At 41.7% G+C, this 16064-nt stretch overlaps 1 protein-coding gene across 4 annotated transcripts in view; it reads left to right on the forward strand.

Annotated features, from left to right (window-relative positions):
* The window catches only part of LOC130208980 (copine-9-like), a 154047-nt gene that overhangs the window by 15776 nt on the left and 122207 nt on the right, over positions 1-16064 (forward strand). The window lies entirely within an intron of this gene.

Consider the following 16064-nt stretch of genomic DNA (forward strand, 5'->3'; position numbering starts at 1 on the left):
TGAGGATTGCTGCTTGATTAGTGAGATTGAGCAGTTTAGTTGTCTGGGTAGACAGCATTCACACGCTTCTTCATTTCATCATCCTCATCATGGTTGTCACCACCATCCTTATCGTCTTTCAATCCACTGCATAACAAGTGGTGGTGTAAAGGACCGTTGTAAAGGATTCCTCCCTTACAGTTAGGGAGTCACGTGAACCACGGTCTAAATATACAGTTGGATTAAAGTTTCACTGTCGATTGCATATTTTTACTGAATATCAACCGACGATGATCAGGACATCAATATTATTGCTGTTGGTTCACCGATCCCTGACAATGTTACGTTGTGAACAACAGATCCGTGAGGCCATTGTTGAAAAGGAAGAAGGTTAGTAACATTGGAAGTGTTAGTAGAAATGGAGTATTAGGCAATGGAAATGGTAACAATATCATGTTGTGTTAGTAATGTTATCTTGTAAAACATGTTTTGGGTGAATGTGAATAAATCCAGCTGTTTGATGAGATGTCTTCACACCAATAAAAACAGGTTCAGGTTACTTTATTTGTACCCGTAGGTAGACTTGGTTCGTAGTGGAAAGTGAGGCAGACATCTCGACAAACATTACAACAAACACAAAAAAAACAAGACAGACATGATAATAAGAGGACACACAGCCGCTTTGTTCTGCATCGTGGTGTAAATACCTCCGTCTAGGGAAGAAGCTGACATTCCCTGTGCAAAGGGTGGGAGTCGTCCTTTAAGATGGAGCCGGCTATGCGTTGTAACTGTCTGTTGTTCAGGGACTCTGGGCTCAGCTGGGACTCACCAATCAGCCTGCTAGACCATTTCATAATCTGATGTAAAGAATTTACAATCTTCTTTCAAGACAGGCTTCCAAACCATAACACCAAAGAAAAAGGTAACATTGATACAATAAAAGCTTGATAAAATAAGGTCATCATGGTTTTGTCAATGTGGAAATATGACAGGTTCCCTCAAACTAAACAAACGCTGGTGCCCCTTTTTAAACATGTTATAAAGGGTATGACCCATTTAACTTCCTAACACCAGCTCTATACAGCTTATAATACTCTAGTTTTTTTAAACTAATAATGGCAATTACCATAATAAGAATACAATCCTTCTTTTTACTAATCTATTCTATTTGGTGTTTTTTTTATTGTAACCGGTATAGATGACTATGAAAAAAATAAATGGATAACATTTAGAGTTTTGATGGTTGAAATGAGGTTTGGCATGGTGGTGAATTTTGTAAAATTCTGGATTTGACACAATGTGACTATCTGCAAGCAACACGTCCTCCGAGTCCAACAGCAACAATATGTATCCTGACCGTCGTCAAGGTGGATGGCGGTCAAAAGGAGTAACAAGGAATGGGACCCAAATGCTGACAAACAGTGTGTTTCAGCGTCATTTAATTTTAATTTTCATATTACGGGAAACGAAACCGACGAACCAACAATGGAGCAGGAGACAAACAGGGTTTAAATAAACTGGGAAGGTGCAGGCGATTGGACACAAGAGGATTCAATTAGGGACCGGGGCAGGCAATCACAAGGACAGGAAGTGAAGAGAAGACAACTGTATTGTCTGCTTCCTCCCAGCCACATGATATACAGAGCCATATTCTTCTTTTCATTCACTGTGGAATTGCACAGAGAGGCGTTCCCTTTCTCTCTCTTTGTCACCATTTATAAAGCCCTGCAATTCTTTATTTATTGCAATAGTCAAAACCAAGCTCTCAGAATCTGCAGCAGAGATGGCAAGAGACCCAATTATGATGATGAGACGCAGGTTTGGACATACAAGAATCTTCCTTTGATACATAATTAATTTTCAAGGCAAAAGGATAACAGAGCAAAACAAAGAACAGGGAATTCAGGCAAGTTAACAAAAAAAGACAACAAGGCCATGTGAGTTGTTGTATATTGATGGTTTGAAATTGGTGTGTGTGTGTAGACAGAAGATAAAAACAGAAAAAAACATATCAGAATCAGAATCAGAAACAGGTTTATTGCCAAAGAATGAATGTTTTCACAAACAAACGAGGATTTTTTTTTGGTGGAAGGTGCAACATTTGGACATGACAAACAACAATCAACGCAAGGAGAGGAAGAGGAGGGAGGAAGAGGAGGAGGAGGAGGAAGAAGGAGGAAGAAGGAGGAGGAGGAAGGAAGAAGAGGTGGTAGTCCTGGGGGTGACAGTCAGTCAGTCCCGGGTCCATTGATGAGCCCGACGCCGAAAAAGCTATTGGTGTGGCGGGAGGTCGTGGTCATGATGGACGCAGCCTCCTCCCGAGGGAGGGACTCGAACAGGAGTGTCCAGGGTGGGAGGGGTCGACAATCTTTCTGGCCCGCTTCAGTGACCTGGAAGTGAACAGGAGGGAAGGCAGATTGCAACCGATAACCCTCTCGGCCGAGCGGATGATGCTCTGCAGCCTGCGCTTGTCTTTGGCTGTGGCTGCAGGGTGCCAGACGGTGATGGAGGAGCAGATGATGGACTCAACGATGGCCGTGTAGAACTGTACCATCATCTTCCCTGGCAGGTTGAATTTCCTCAGCTGCCTCAGGAAGAACATCCTCTGCTAATCTACTAGTGTAGGGGACTCCGTTGGGAGCACATAATTCACAAGACTAGTAGGGTGGTGTGCAGGATACGTGACTGGGTCCCTTTAACCCTCCTGTTATGTTCGTTTCTTACATACAGCCGTGATGTTCCCGGGTCAATTTGACCCGGTTAATGTTGAATCATCCAACAGTGGTCAGAAACCAAAAAATTCTAAAAACTCTAGTTTGTACCTCATCACCAACAACATTACTAACAATTAAATCAGTTTTTAGTGGAATTGAGTTATTTACCCCTCCATAGATCAGAGTTCAATCAGGAGCACTCACTCGTTTTAATGAAAAATACATGTTCAAACTATTTTTTAGGTACATTGAAAAAATCTAAATCTAAATTGCATTAGTCTACCATAACATGTATTTTCTCCTAAATTTTATTAGCATTTTGTAAGTTTTTTTTTTTCATGGGGTGATGTAGATAAATAGAGATGAGACACCTGTGCTGTTCACGGTCATAATGACCCGCCCACTAAAATCAAGCCAAATGAGTCATAAAGGATTTGTATTGAAAGTAAACATTAGTTATGTTTATTTTTAGTGTTAAGATGCATAAATTATATGATAAAAGATGACCAAAGGCCAGCACACAGTCATCCTCTTGGTGCAGTCGTATGTATCTGCAGAGTGTAATGTTATTATTTTCAACGGTTTCTACTTCGAACACGTCTACCTGTCTCTTGGACCCCATCCCGACGAGGCTGCTTAAAGACGTTTTGCCTTTAATTGGCGGCTCTCTATTAGATATTATCAATGTGTCTCTGCTAACAGGCCACGTACCACACTCCTTCAAGGTGGCTGTTATTAAACCTCTCCTGAAGAAGCCCACTCTGGATCCAGAGGTATTGGCTAACTACAGACCGATCTCTAACCTCCCCTTCCTCTCCAAGATCCTTGAGAAAGTGGTCGCAAATCAGTTGTGCGACTTTCTACATCATAATAGTTTATTTGAGAAATTTCAATCAGGATTTAGAAAACACCACAGCACCGAGACGGCACTGGTGAAAATTACAAATGACCTCTTAATGGCAGCAGATAAAGGACTCCTCTCTGTCCTGGTCTTGTTAGACCTTAGTGCTGCATTCGACACCATTGACCATGACATCCTGTTACAGAGACTGGAGCAGTCGATTGGCATTTCAGGCACGGCACTAATTTGGTTTAAATCCTATTTATCAGATCGATCTCAGTTTGTATTTGTAAACGATGACGCCTCGATAACCACCAACGTTAATCACGGAGTTCCACAAGGTTCTGTGCTTGGACCAATTTTATTTACCTTATACATGCTTCCTTTGGGCAATATTATCATGAAACACTCCATAAACTTTCATTGTTATGCAGATGACACTCAACTATATTTATCGATAAAACCAGAGGAGAGCAACCAACTCTGTAAAATTCAAGCATGTCTTAAAGACATAAAACATGGATGACCTGCAACTTCTTGATGTTAAACTCAGACAAAACCAAGTAATTTTAATCGCCCTGAGCACCTCAGAGATCAATTATCTGGTGATGTGGATTCTGTAGACGGCATTGCCCTGGCATCCAACACCACTGTAAAGAATCTTGGCGTTATCTTTGATCGGGACTTGTCCTTTAACTCCCACGTAAAGCAAATCTCAAGGACTGCATTCTTTCATCTACGTAATATTTCAAAAATCAGGCACATCTTGTCTCAAAAGGATGCAGAAAATTTGGTTCACGCGTTCGTTACTTCGAGACTGGATTACTGCAACTCCTTATAAGCAGGCTGCTCTAATAAATCTCTTAGGTCCCTCAGTTGATCCAGAATGCTGCAGCTCGTGTTCTCACTAAAACTAAGAAAAGAGATCACATCACTCCTGCACTAGCTGCTCTGCACTGGCTCCCAGTAAAATCAAGAATCACTTTTAAAATTCTTCTCTTAACCTACAAAGCCTTGATTGGTGATGCTCCATCATATCTTAAGGAGCTTGTCGCACCATATTGCCCCACTAGAGAGCTACGCTCACTAAATGCGGGACTACTTGTAGTTCCTAGAGTCTTAAAAAGTAGAATGGGAGCCAGAGCCTTTAGTTATCAAGCTCCTCTTTATGGAACCAGCTTCCAATTTCAGTCCGGGAGGCAGACACAGTCACCTCGTTTAAGAGTAGACTTAAGACCTTCCTCTTTGACAGAGCTTATAGTTAGGCTGAATCAGGTTTGCCCTGGTCCAGCCCCTTGATATGCTGCTATAGGCTTATAGCTGCGGGGACGTTTAGGATGCACTGAGTACCTATCTCCTCTTTTTCTCCCTTAAGGATGAATTTTCATCTCTCAATCACACGTTACTAACTCTGCTTTCTCCCGGAAGTCCTTTTGACTTTACGTCTCATGGGGTCATCGGACCCTATGAGACGGCATAGATCCTATCTGCCTGATGGATCGTCTGGGTCGTGGAATTCCTGCTCATGACTACGCCACTGTCCTGTTGAGACTCCGCCACTCCTCCTCCCCACCGCCATCTGCCTGATGGATCGTGGAGGTCTCCATCGTGGAATATGCCTACTATGAACTATTCATACACTCTGTCATATTCATTGAATGTATTTTAACTCTAAATCTGTCCTTCTGTACACATTACATCTATTGCATCTGTCCATCCTAGGAGAGGGATCCTCCTCTGTTGCTCTCCTCCAGGTTTCTTCCCTTTTTTTCCCCCTGAAGGGTTATTTGGGAGTTTTTCCTGGTCCGATGTGAGGTTTTGGGGCAGGGATGTCTATGTGTACAGATTGTAAAGCACTCCGAGACAAATTTGTAATTTGTGAAATTGGGCTATACAAATAAACTGAATTGAATTGAATTAATGTTGTAGGACTTCTCAGCAACCATTTTGTATGTTTGGCCCCTCCCCTGATACGTGTGGGTGGAGTTTTCCCGCAGGGAAAAATAAAGGTTCCCGTCAAAATAGTATCTGTATTTCTCGCACAGGTGTGGTCATTAGAAAGTGTGTGTGTGTGGGTCTGAGATTGGGATGAGACAGGGTGTGTGTCTCTCCCAGTCAGACAGACAGTATATTAGAAGTACTATACTACATATTTATTAGTTGAGACATGAAAGAAACCCTCACATTAGTGTCCCATGTCCAATAAAGGTGTATTTAGGGGGAAAGTTAGAAGATGATAAACATTATTTGTTCTGTAATGTGTGCTTCTCATGTAGGGTGATGGGCACACAGCAGGATAGAGATGGTTTCCATAACAACCACCTGATTCTTTTGTTTGAAGTTTGAAATGTGTACAACTTTATATATGGGGTTTTGAACGGGGTGTGTGTGTGCTGATATGTGTGTTTGTCTGTGCGAGTGTGTGTTTGTGTGTGTGTTGGTGTCTGTGCGCGCGTGTGTTAGTGTGTGTGAGTGAGTATGTGTGTTGAAACTTGGTGGGAGGGAGTAAGAAAGACTGCCCTACATTTACAAAGAAAGAAATAGTCTAAACGTGACTCTTTTGGTGACTTTTAGCCTTCACTTTCAAGCCGGGTCAAATTGACCCGGGAACATCATCTCTGTTATATAAACCTGCAGGGGGGGGTTGCAAATACATGATATTTTTTTTGTATTTTTTAAAATGTTGATTACACTAAATAAGGTAAGCAGAATAAGTTTTATACAGAAAAAGTACTTAGAAGTATTTTTCCTAGATTTTCAAACTTTGAAACGGGTCTATTTGACCCGCAACATAACAGGAGGGTTAAGAGCTGGGAGAGTAACCAGGGCAACGGGGTGGCGTCGAGGGGTTAAAGGTCACAAGGTGTCAGTGTCACGGGTGAAATGTTTTGTGTGAGGAAATAAACGGCCACAGAGGTGTGCAGCCAAAGAAAGTAACTTCGTCCATATTGTTCATTCCCGCGCTCCTACACTAGTGTAATTAATAAAGTAAAAAGAAATAAATAAAAATAAGTAATTAATTAATAATTCAGAGATATGAGATTGTATGATGTTTGTATTGGTTGACTTGAACATTGAACGCAACGTCAATAACAGCTCTCACCTGACTGTTGTTACTTACCTTTTGATGTTTGTGGTGCCCTATTTGCCTGAGATGTGTGTGTGTGCGCGTGTGTGCGTGTGCATGCTCATCAGTGGGCATGCCTGTGTTGTTGTTCAGATGTTTTACCCCGAGTGTGTGCATGTGTAAGTGCTGTCGGGTCATGTATTCCACAGCGACTGGTTCTCTGTAGCGCAGATGAAGGAGCCTCAGATCTTTGTGTCAAAGCACGCTCACCAAAAGAAAAGACGTTCTCTTTGAACATGATTCGCACACTACAACCCGTTTGAGCTGGTGCAGCGTTGTGCTTGACACAACAAAAAATCAAAGTCAAAACAAATTGGGTGTGAAGCAGGCACACTGTGGCTTTAATGATGCGTTCACACCAAAAGCATTGCGAAATCTCGCGTGACGAGATCCCATGCAAAGTCAATGTACAGACGCACGCGCGTGGTTGCGTTTGGTGCGAATTTTTGCCGGGCGCCGCATTTTGGATATATATATATATATATATACATATACATGTTATGAACCCAAACACGGAGTTAGATGTTCCGACGTTTGTGGGATGTCCACAACAAGTATAAAGCAGAACTAGTGGTTAGTTCTTCAGTGGTGGATGAAGGAATGTATAACTTTTCACAGAGTAAAGTCTAGGGCTGCAACTAACGATTATTTTGATAATCGATTAATCTGCAACGCTTTTGGTGTGAAAACGGCAAATGATTGAGCGGGTAAACTCATGTGCATAAAGCGCTGCAAAGATTCGCAGCGCTTTTTGTGTGAAGTCTCCCTCAGGTAAAGGAGCGCTGTGTTATAAGATGTTGTGTGACAGTCTGATAAGCTGAGGGAAAAACATACGAGGGAAATTTAATGTCAAAAATCTACTTTTAGTTTAGGAAGGGAAGAAAGAAGCAGCAGGTGTCTGTAGTGTTAATGGTAGGTTAAGCAGTAGGAGAGCCACCATGTCGTGTTAATGGTCAGCAGCAGCAGAGCCACCATGCCACATTTCACACATGAACCCAAATCGAAGTTCAAACTGTTATATGGTATTCAGTCATGTTTTGGCCCCATATATAAGTCATATCTACTGTGCAAATTATGATAATTTTTTTCTGATAAATGACTAACCACTGTTAACCAATCAACCGCTAATCCGCATGCAGGGTTTCTACGGTAGAAGGGCTAACAAGCCGCCCAGCTGCAACAATAAACGGATGCACGAAACGTGTTAAATCCACCATTAGCCGACGACTGCAGTGTTTACACAAGAGAGTTGGCAGCCACAATGTTGGTGTACATTTTTTGATTGATACGCTGTTTGTCTGTCCGGTAGACTTGATGAGTATGACGTTAACAGTATACGTTGTGTCTACAGTTTATTGGTGGTCAATAAATGCCCAGGTCGAGTTCCTGTGTCTTGCTGGGTACCTGCTGATTTAAGTGATGGGGGTTAGCCCTGAAGCTAGCGACAACATTGTTTAAGACCGGTGTTTTGCCATGTGAAAAAAAGAAAAAGAAAAAAGAAGATATTTTATCTAACTGTTTAAAATGGGTCAAAGTGAGTTTTGTCAGTTAATGGGTAACATTTATAACATCCCTATATTGTACTTAATACAGAAAGCATGCTGGATCGATGAAATTGTACTTGTTCCTGCTATTTAGCCATGCATGTTAATTCAAGTCAATTTAATGTGTGCAGCCGAATGTAACTCTTATAAATCTCGCTCTATATTCGGCCTCTCTTTCTCTCCTCTTGGTTTCTCCATGACGCTTTCGGTAGCCACATGTGCGGAAACTCCAGCACGAAAGATGTCTGCTCAATATGCCGATTCTTTGGTTTGAAACCAGATGGAAAAGAAGAGAGAGAACACGTTTCTATCTGCGCTGTCTGTCTAAACATGCCTGATTTAGTTAACTGTGTGAGTGTTTGGGGTCAGGAAGAGATCCTCAGTAGCTGAGCAGATGACATGGCACCTCTAGACGAGATAAACATCTATTCTAGGGCAAAGAGATGTGTTTGATGCACCGCCTCATCAGGGCCCACAGAAGTCTGGTGTTTTTGTATGTCCTCAGTACATTAATCTCACAGACCCACAACAAACAAACTCATGTGTACATCATTGTGATAGAAGCCCAATTATTATGCTTCCTAATCTCGTTCAACAATCAGTACTTATGATAAAACTCCTACGAAGCCATAAAGCTCAAGTAAATATTCTGATTGTGCAAAATGTTGCTTCATGTGAGGCCACACGTCAACTGTGCTAAACTGAACATCGATCACAATCGTTTCATAGAGTTTTATGGGATTGAAAGCAGTGACAGGCAGGAAGAAGGGAAACTTTCTACGGCAGCCATCAGTCAGGATTAAAGATATCTTCTAATGTGCTAATTTGTCATTCCTGAACTTAATTCCAGTCATTAAATTCAAAACATTTCAGACAGTTATTAGATTTATCTGCTGCCTGATTTGTGATTAACATCATTCTTACATGTCATTTAAAAGGTGTTAAAGGGCACCATCAGTAGGCGACCATGTTGGGGATTTTGTATAACTATGTTATTATTCAGCTATGAAGATTTTGAAAAATTCAGGAAAAAAACGTGGCTGCAGATTTTGGACAGAACGCAATAAGGTATGGACGGTTAGGCAGACACACGCACACGCACACACACACGCAGACAGTTAACTGGCTGTCATGTGATTTTGCGGTTGTCGCAGCGAGAGAGGACCCAAATGCCGACATTACTGCACAAACTAATATTTAATTCCACAAATTCCACAGACCAGACAAGAACGACAAAACGCGGACCAAACAGTACGAAGCCACACCGGGAATGAGACAAACAGGGTTTAAATACACAGGCAAGGTGAGAGGATTGGACAACGGGGAACGAGACACAGGTGGACACAATGAGGGCGGGACCAGCAATCACACAGAAGGAAACAATCAGGAACAGGGCAGACAATCACAGGGAGACAGATGACACAAGGACTTCAAAACAAGACACAAAACGAGACACAAACTCCAGATCCTAACACTGGCATCCTTTTCTTTATTTATTATATCTGACGCATCCCCATAGATTCGCCTTTCTTCCTGTTCTGGGTAGAGGTGGGTGACTATTATGGAGGGTAATGATCGTGTCAGAGGGGTCCTGAACTTCAAACCCTTCCTCCCCCCCCACCTGCAGGGTGTGGGGGGCAGAGGAAAGTCACTCGCTGTGGCCACGATGCCTCCTCGGCTCTTTGATGTGCCTGGTTAGACCCCTCCGTCTGACCCAGACGCCCACACAACAGGACGGGGTCGATACGTACTGATAATGTCACGCAGCACTCACCAGGTAGACCCACGCCTGTGGGCACCTGACTCGCTTCAGAGGCAATAAATGGTCCCATTCTGTATTGATTCTATGCAGGTTGACTGAGGGACTTAATTGACATTTTGTTTTCTGTGTAATGTTTTGTTATTTACCCTATGAACCACAAGGAGTTTCTGCTTTTTTTATGGTGTGCTCTCTGTGGCCTTTATTTTCACTGAAATATATACAGTATATCTCTGGAAACAGCACAACCAAGGCTAGAGGAAGGGATAACTGAGATATGTCTTTTCTGCTGTATAAAATAGTTAAAATACCACAAATTATAGGAAAAGAAACGCTAATTTGTTTGATAATTTATTTAACAAAAAATGTCAAACAATGGAATCAATATATCCCACATCTTTACTAGTTGCCATGAGTGTTACCAATGTTGGAAATAAAATGTAGACTTTACGTATATATCCATATTAAACTCTTCTGACAACCTCTCCTCTCCGCAGTTTCGTTGAAGTTTCACAGAATTTTGGTCAGAAAGGGCTTCCAGGAGATAAAAATCACAAGATGACATCACGGTTAGGTCAAAATAACAACCCCTCCCAAACCGGAAGCGGCTCACATGATGACTGAATAATGGCAGTGAAGTGATTTTATTGCTTTCTCTCTGAGAGTTTCAATGGCAGCCTTTCATTGGAAGTCCATATACTTGTTATTTATTTCAAAAGAGGTTACAAACAAATGTTCCCCCACTTCATATATCAGCTGCAATTTATTATGAGCTCAGCACTGTGCCGGGTTCTTATTAAATATAGTCCAGGATTCTAATAAACCGATAAATTGAGTTTGAGGTTTGATAATTGAAGGAGGACGAGACTCATGGGCAGTGTTCCTTTCCAAGTAGGCCGCGCAACAACTTTCTCTGCGGAACGCTTCTCATTGGACTGTTCCTCCTCCGAGTGTGGGACGACTTGTGTTTACAGTCTGCAGAGTGCAGTCGGCTTCATCTTCATGCCCTTCATCTCGGTGGTAAATGCCCGTGAGATTAGGCTTTTGATGCCAGATATCATCTTGTCTCAAAAAGATGCAGAAAAATTGGTTCACGCGTTCGTTACTTCGAGACTGGATTACTGCAACTCCTTATTATCAGGCTGCTCTAATAAGTCTCTTAGGTCCCTCCAGTTGATCCAGAATGCTGCAGCTCGTGTTCTCACTAAAAAAAAAGAGATCACATCACTCCTGCACTAGCTGCTCTGCACTGGCTCCCAGTAAAATCAAGAATCACTTTTGAAATTCTTCTCTTAATGTACAAAGCCTTGATTGGTGATGCACCATCATATCTTAAGGAGCTAGGAAATTATTGCCACACTAGAGCTACGCTCACTAAATGCGACTACTTGTAGTTCCTTGTAGTCTTAAAAAGTAGAATGGGAGCCAGAGCCTTTAGTTATCAAGCTCCTCTTTTATGGAACCAGCTTCCAATTTCAGTCCGGGAGGCAGACACAGTCACCTCGTAAGAGTAGACTTAAGACTTTCCTCTTGACAGAGTTATAGTTAGGGCTGAATCAGGTTCACCTGGTTACTGCTATATATAGCTGCCGGGGACGCCACGTTAGGATGCACTGAGTACCTATCTCCTCTTTCTCTCTCCAGGATGAATTTTCATCTCTCAATCACTTACTAACTCTGCTTTCTCCCGGAGTCCTTTTGACTTCACGTCTCATGGGGTCATCGGACCCTATGAGACATACATAGATCCCATCTGCCTGATGGATCATTGAGGTCTGGGTCGTGAATTCCTGCCACTGTCCTGTTGAGACTCCGCCCACCTCCTCCTCCCACGCGCCTCTGCCTGATGGATCGTGGAGGTCTCCATCGTGGAATATGCCTACTATGAACTATTACTATTCATTGAATGTATTTTAACTAATCTGTCCTTCTGTCCTTTACACATTACATCTATTGCATCTGTCCATCCTGGAGGATCCTCCTCTGTTGCTCTCCTCCAGGTTTCTTCCTTTTTTCCTGAAGGGTTATTTGGGAGTTTTTCCGGTCCGATGTGAGGTTTGGGATGTCTATGTGTACAGATTGTAAAGCACTCCGAGACAAATTTGTAATTTGTGAAATTGGGCTATACAAATAAACTGAATTGAATTGAATCTGCTCACATCCTTTGGGTGGGCAGCACTGACCAGGCAAAGCCCAGTGTGACGGGGTTCTCCTCAGATTGATGATCCATCTCACAAATATTTGCTTTCACAAAAAAAATAGACCCCAAACCACCATTCATTGCTTCTTTGAAGTTTAGTACAGAAATGTAGACTCTTTTCAGAAAGCTCCTCCGTGTTTCCCAGTTTCCATAATAAAATACATGCTGTAAGATTATTTTTTTTACGGTCTTAAAATAAAATTACATTTATCTCTTTCACTGCAGGCACCTGTGGCCTTCTCCTTGTCAAGCCAAATTAACTGACCGTTCTGACTTTAAATGGACAGTTTAAAAGTAACTGCATGTAACGAAAAAGAGAAGCAGAATAGAAAAGGCATGTCTAGGGTATCCTGTCATCTCATTTGCATATTTACAAGTACAATTATCCACCCCAAGTAACCAAACATACCTATTTGTTCACAGGAGGACATAACTGGCTGGAATATTGCTTAGACATAAAATAAAAATGTAAATGCAAAAAAACCCACTGACACCTGGCTCTTGTCGTCAGTGGTAAGGGATACAATGGGCATTCATCCAGTAGGGCTGGTGAATATATCCATATTATATCAATATTGTGATATGAGACTAGATATCGTCTCAGATTCTGGATATTGTACTGTGACATAAGTGTTGTCTTCTCCTGGTCTTAAAGGCAATGTTCTGAACTTACTAGGCCGTTCTAGCTGAGCTACTATTAGCCTTGACACACTTTGACATCATATTCACACAACTGATGATTATTTATTTAAAAAAAATCTTCTGTTCACATTTCGTGAACAGCATCCCTGCAATATCATCACAATATTCAGGCATTTGGTCAAAAATAATGTGATGTTGGGCTGCACGGTGGTGTCAGCTCACAGCAAGAGGGCTCCGGGTTCGATACCCGATCCCGGGCAGTACTTATGTGTGGAAATTGCACGTTCTCCCCGTGGCACCGTGGGTTCCCTCCGGGTTCTCCGGCTTCCTCCCACAGTCCAAAGACATGCAGCTTAGGTTAATTGCCCATAGGTCTCCAGAGTGTGAGTGGTTGTCTGTCGACAACCTGTGTGCCCTGTGATAAATTGGTGACCTGTCCAGTGTGAACCCCGCCTTCACTCAAAGTGGAGTGGCTCCAGCAACCCTGCGACCCTAAATAGGATAAGCGTTTTGGAGAATGGAATGTCAATACATCACTGATCGCACACACATTTTCACCCTTTGTCAAGCAGCCCTCAGTCAAAATTAATCAGCAACTAGTTTGAAGGAGAGACCATGTGAAAGAGATTAAAAAACAACAAAATAGTGACCACCTTCTTTCACCAGCCTGCATGCTGCTTCCTGCTTTTTACGAACCCTGTGTTATGGCGTTATCGTGGCGTTGAACTTGACACAGGAGAAACAAAAACTCATCCTCGTCTACTAGCAATGGGAAAGGAGTCCCTCCAGTGATTCCCCCATATAGCAGCATTTAGTCTGCTTTAACGCTGTTATGAACATATGCTGAGGTTAGCACAACGAATCAGTTGTACGTCTCACCCGATGAGTGTATTGTCGTGTTCAATAATAATATCATACGAATATCTTACGAAAAGTTACGTCTCAGTTTTTGTGTCAATTTCCTCTCGTTTCATGCAGACAGTCTTTTCTAAATAAACTACTTTAGGTCAGAGGCAACTTGGATATTTGTCTCCAGGGTGAAAGTCAACGGTTTTGTAGGATAGCCATGAATAGCACGGCATTACTTTTCCTTGGTGAAGATATGGACAAGTGTGTCTGAGCAGCCGTAACTATCAGGAAGGGGCTGAAGTCACTTCTGATGAGACCCTCGTGGCGACATGTAACGTTCACTGACAACATGCATCACACACACCGTAAATGATTAGGAGGGCTGGTCACCGTCAAGTGAAAAATATGTAGAAATGTAGATATATATATAAATTATGTATATGTATGTATATACATCTGTATATGTATATATTAGTGCTGTGAAAAATAACGCGTTAACTCAGTTAATCCAATTACAGGTTTAACTAGTTATTTTTTTTAAATGCATTTAACGCATGCGCAGAATGAGCTTCCAATCCGTCTTGTTGGTCGTTGGGACGAAAAAAAAGTCACTTGCAAAATGAGCTTCCAATCCACCACTTCAATCTGAACTCTGTCCGCTCTCATGCAGACGGTCTGTTCATCGGTAATGATCCTTCCGCAGGTTCACCTACGGAAACCTTGTTACGACTTTTACTTCCTGTAGATCAGGGTCTCAACACGTCGATCGCGACCTGCCAGTCGATCGCGGCGTAGTGTCGGTAGATCGCATGACATTAAAAGATTGGCCCGCCCCTGACATGTTCTCTATAGCACGTCTTTGTTCTTTTATTAAACTAAACGCCTGTTGCTGATCGCATCTCCACAGCAGCATGTCATCTCTGTCTCTACGCTTGCGTTAACACTTATCGATCTCCGTCTGGCGCGCCACAAAGCTCCGTGCGCGCGCATCGGGACCGAGCAAAAGAAAAGTCACTTGTCAATCTGTCCACCTTTAGATTGTATCATGGTGGAGTTAATGGTTGACAAACAAGAGAAAAATGCTCTGTTTAACCCTAACCCTGTTACCTTTACATTTACTAACATATTTTACCCTCGGGGTCAATTTGACCCCATCAATTAAAACCTCCAGAAAATTATTAGAATTAATATTGTTTCCCAAGTTTAAGTGTGAGGTACTTTATGTTTGTTTGTTGACTACCTAAATAGCCCTTTAAATAAATAAAAAAGTTGATATTTCTGATATGTTTGACAGTGAAAAACAGCCTGGGGTCAAATTGACCCCAAAGAACACCGACATTAAACATTGAATGGGGTCAAATTGACCCCAAAGGCAACAGGAGGGTTAAACATTCTGTTTAGGATGAAGATGTATTAATGTTCCATATGGAAGAAAACTGCTAAATAACTGCTGAGTTGCAGCACCATTGTATAGAAGAATGTATAAATGTATATATCCGTCTTTTGTCATAAATCTCTATGTTCTCACAAAATATACCGAGAATATCGGTAATATGTGATTAATCATGATTAATCCACAAAAACCTGTGATTAACCCGATTAAAATTTGTAATCGTTTCACAGCCCTAGTATATATGTATATACATATTTGTATATAAATGTGGATATGTATGTATACATATCTATGTATGTGTATATATGTATGTATGTGTATATATGTATGTATATACACATACATAGATATATATATATAAAGACATATGTATATATATATGTATGTATGTGTATAAATATATATATATAATAAAATAAATATATATAGATATATGGTCATAATGGCTGCTTGTTCACACCATACACTAAACAACACTTAACACACACACACACTCTCAGCCTCACTCTCTGCTTCACTTTCTGTCATTCTACCAAATGGAATCAGTTAGTCAACCGTCCCTAAACTCTTGGCCTCCTCTCCATTTCGCTATTTATTATTTCAGCGTGACCCTGTTTTCCCCTCTTTCCTCCATTGCTTTTTATTTCTTTTGTATGTACGGGATTCAGCGGTGGTGGGGTCATCGCGAGGAGCAGAAACATGATGCGCCTTTCTATGCGGATTGCCATTACCATGGGGAAGGGAGGGGAAGGGAAGGGAGGAATGGGGAATAGAGTGGAGTTCGGAAGACAGAAAAGGGGAGAGGAGAGAAGGAGGTAAGAGGAAAAGAGGAGAGAGAAGAAGAAATTAATGGGTAGAAGAGGGGAAGTGAAGCAGAGAGGAGTGGCGTGGGGAGGTGAAGGAGTTGATCGAAGAGGAAAGGAGGAGGAAGTAAAGAGGAGAGGTGACTTATGTGGTTATACATTTGTATTGTTTAAGATTGTGATATTACATCAAAAACCTTTTATAATAAATGT

This window comes from Pseudoliparis swirei, chromosome 18 (genome assembly GCF_029220125.1).
Source record: "Pseudoliparis swirei isolate HS2019 ecotype Mariana Trench chromosome 18, NWPU_hadal_v1, whole genome shotgun sequence".
Taxonomy (NCBI): domain Eukaryota; kingdom Metazoa; phylum Chordata; class Actinopteri; order Perciformes; family Liparidae; genus Pseudoliparis; species Pseudoliparis swirei.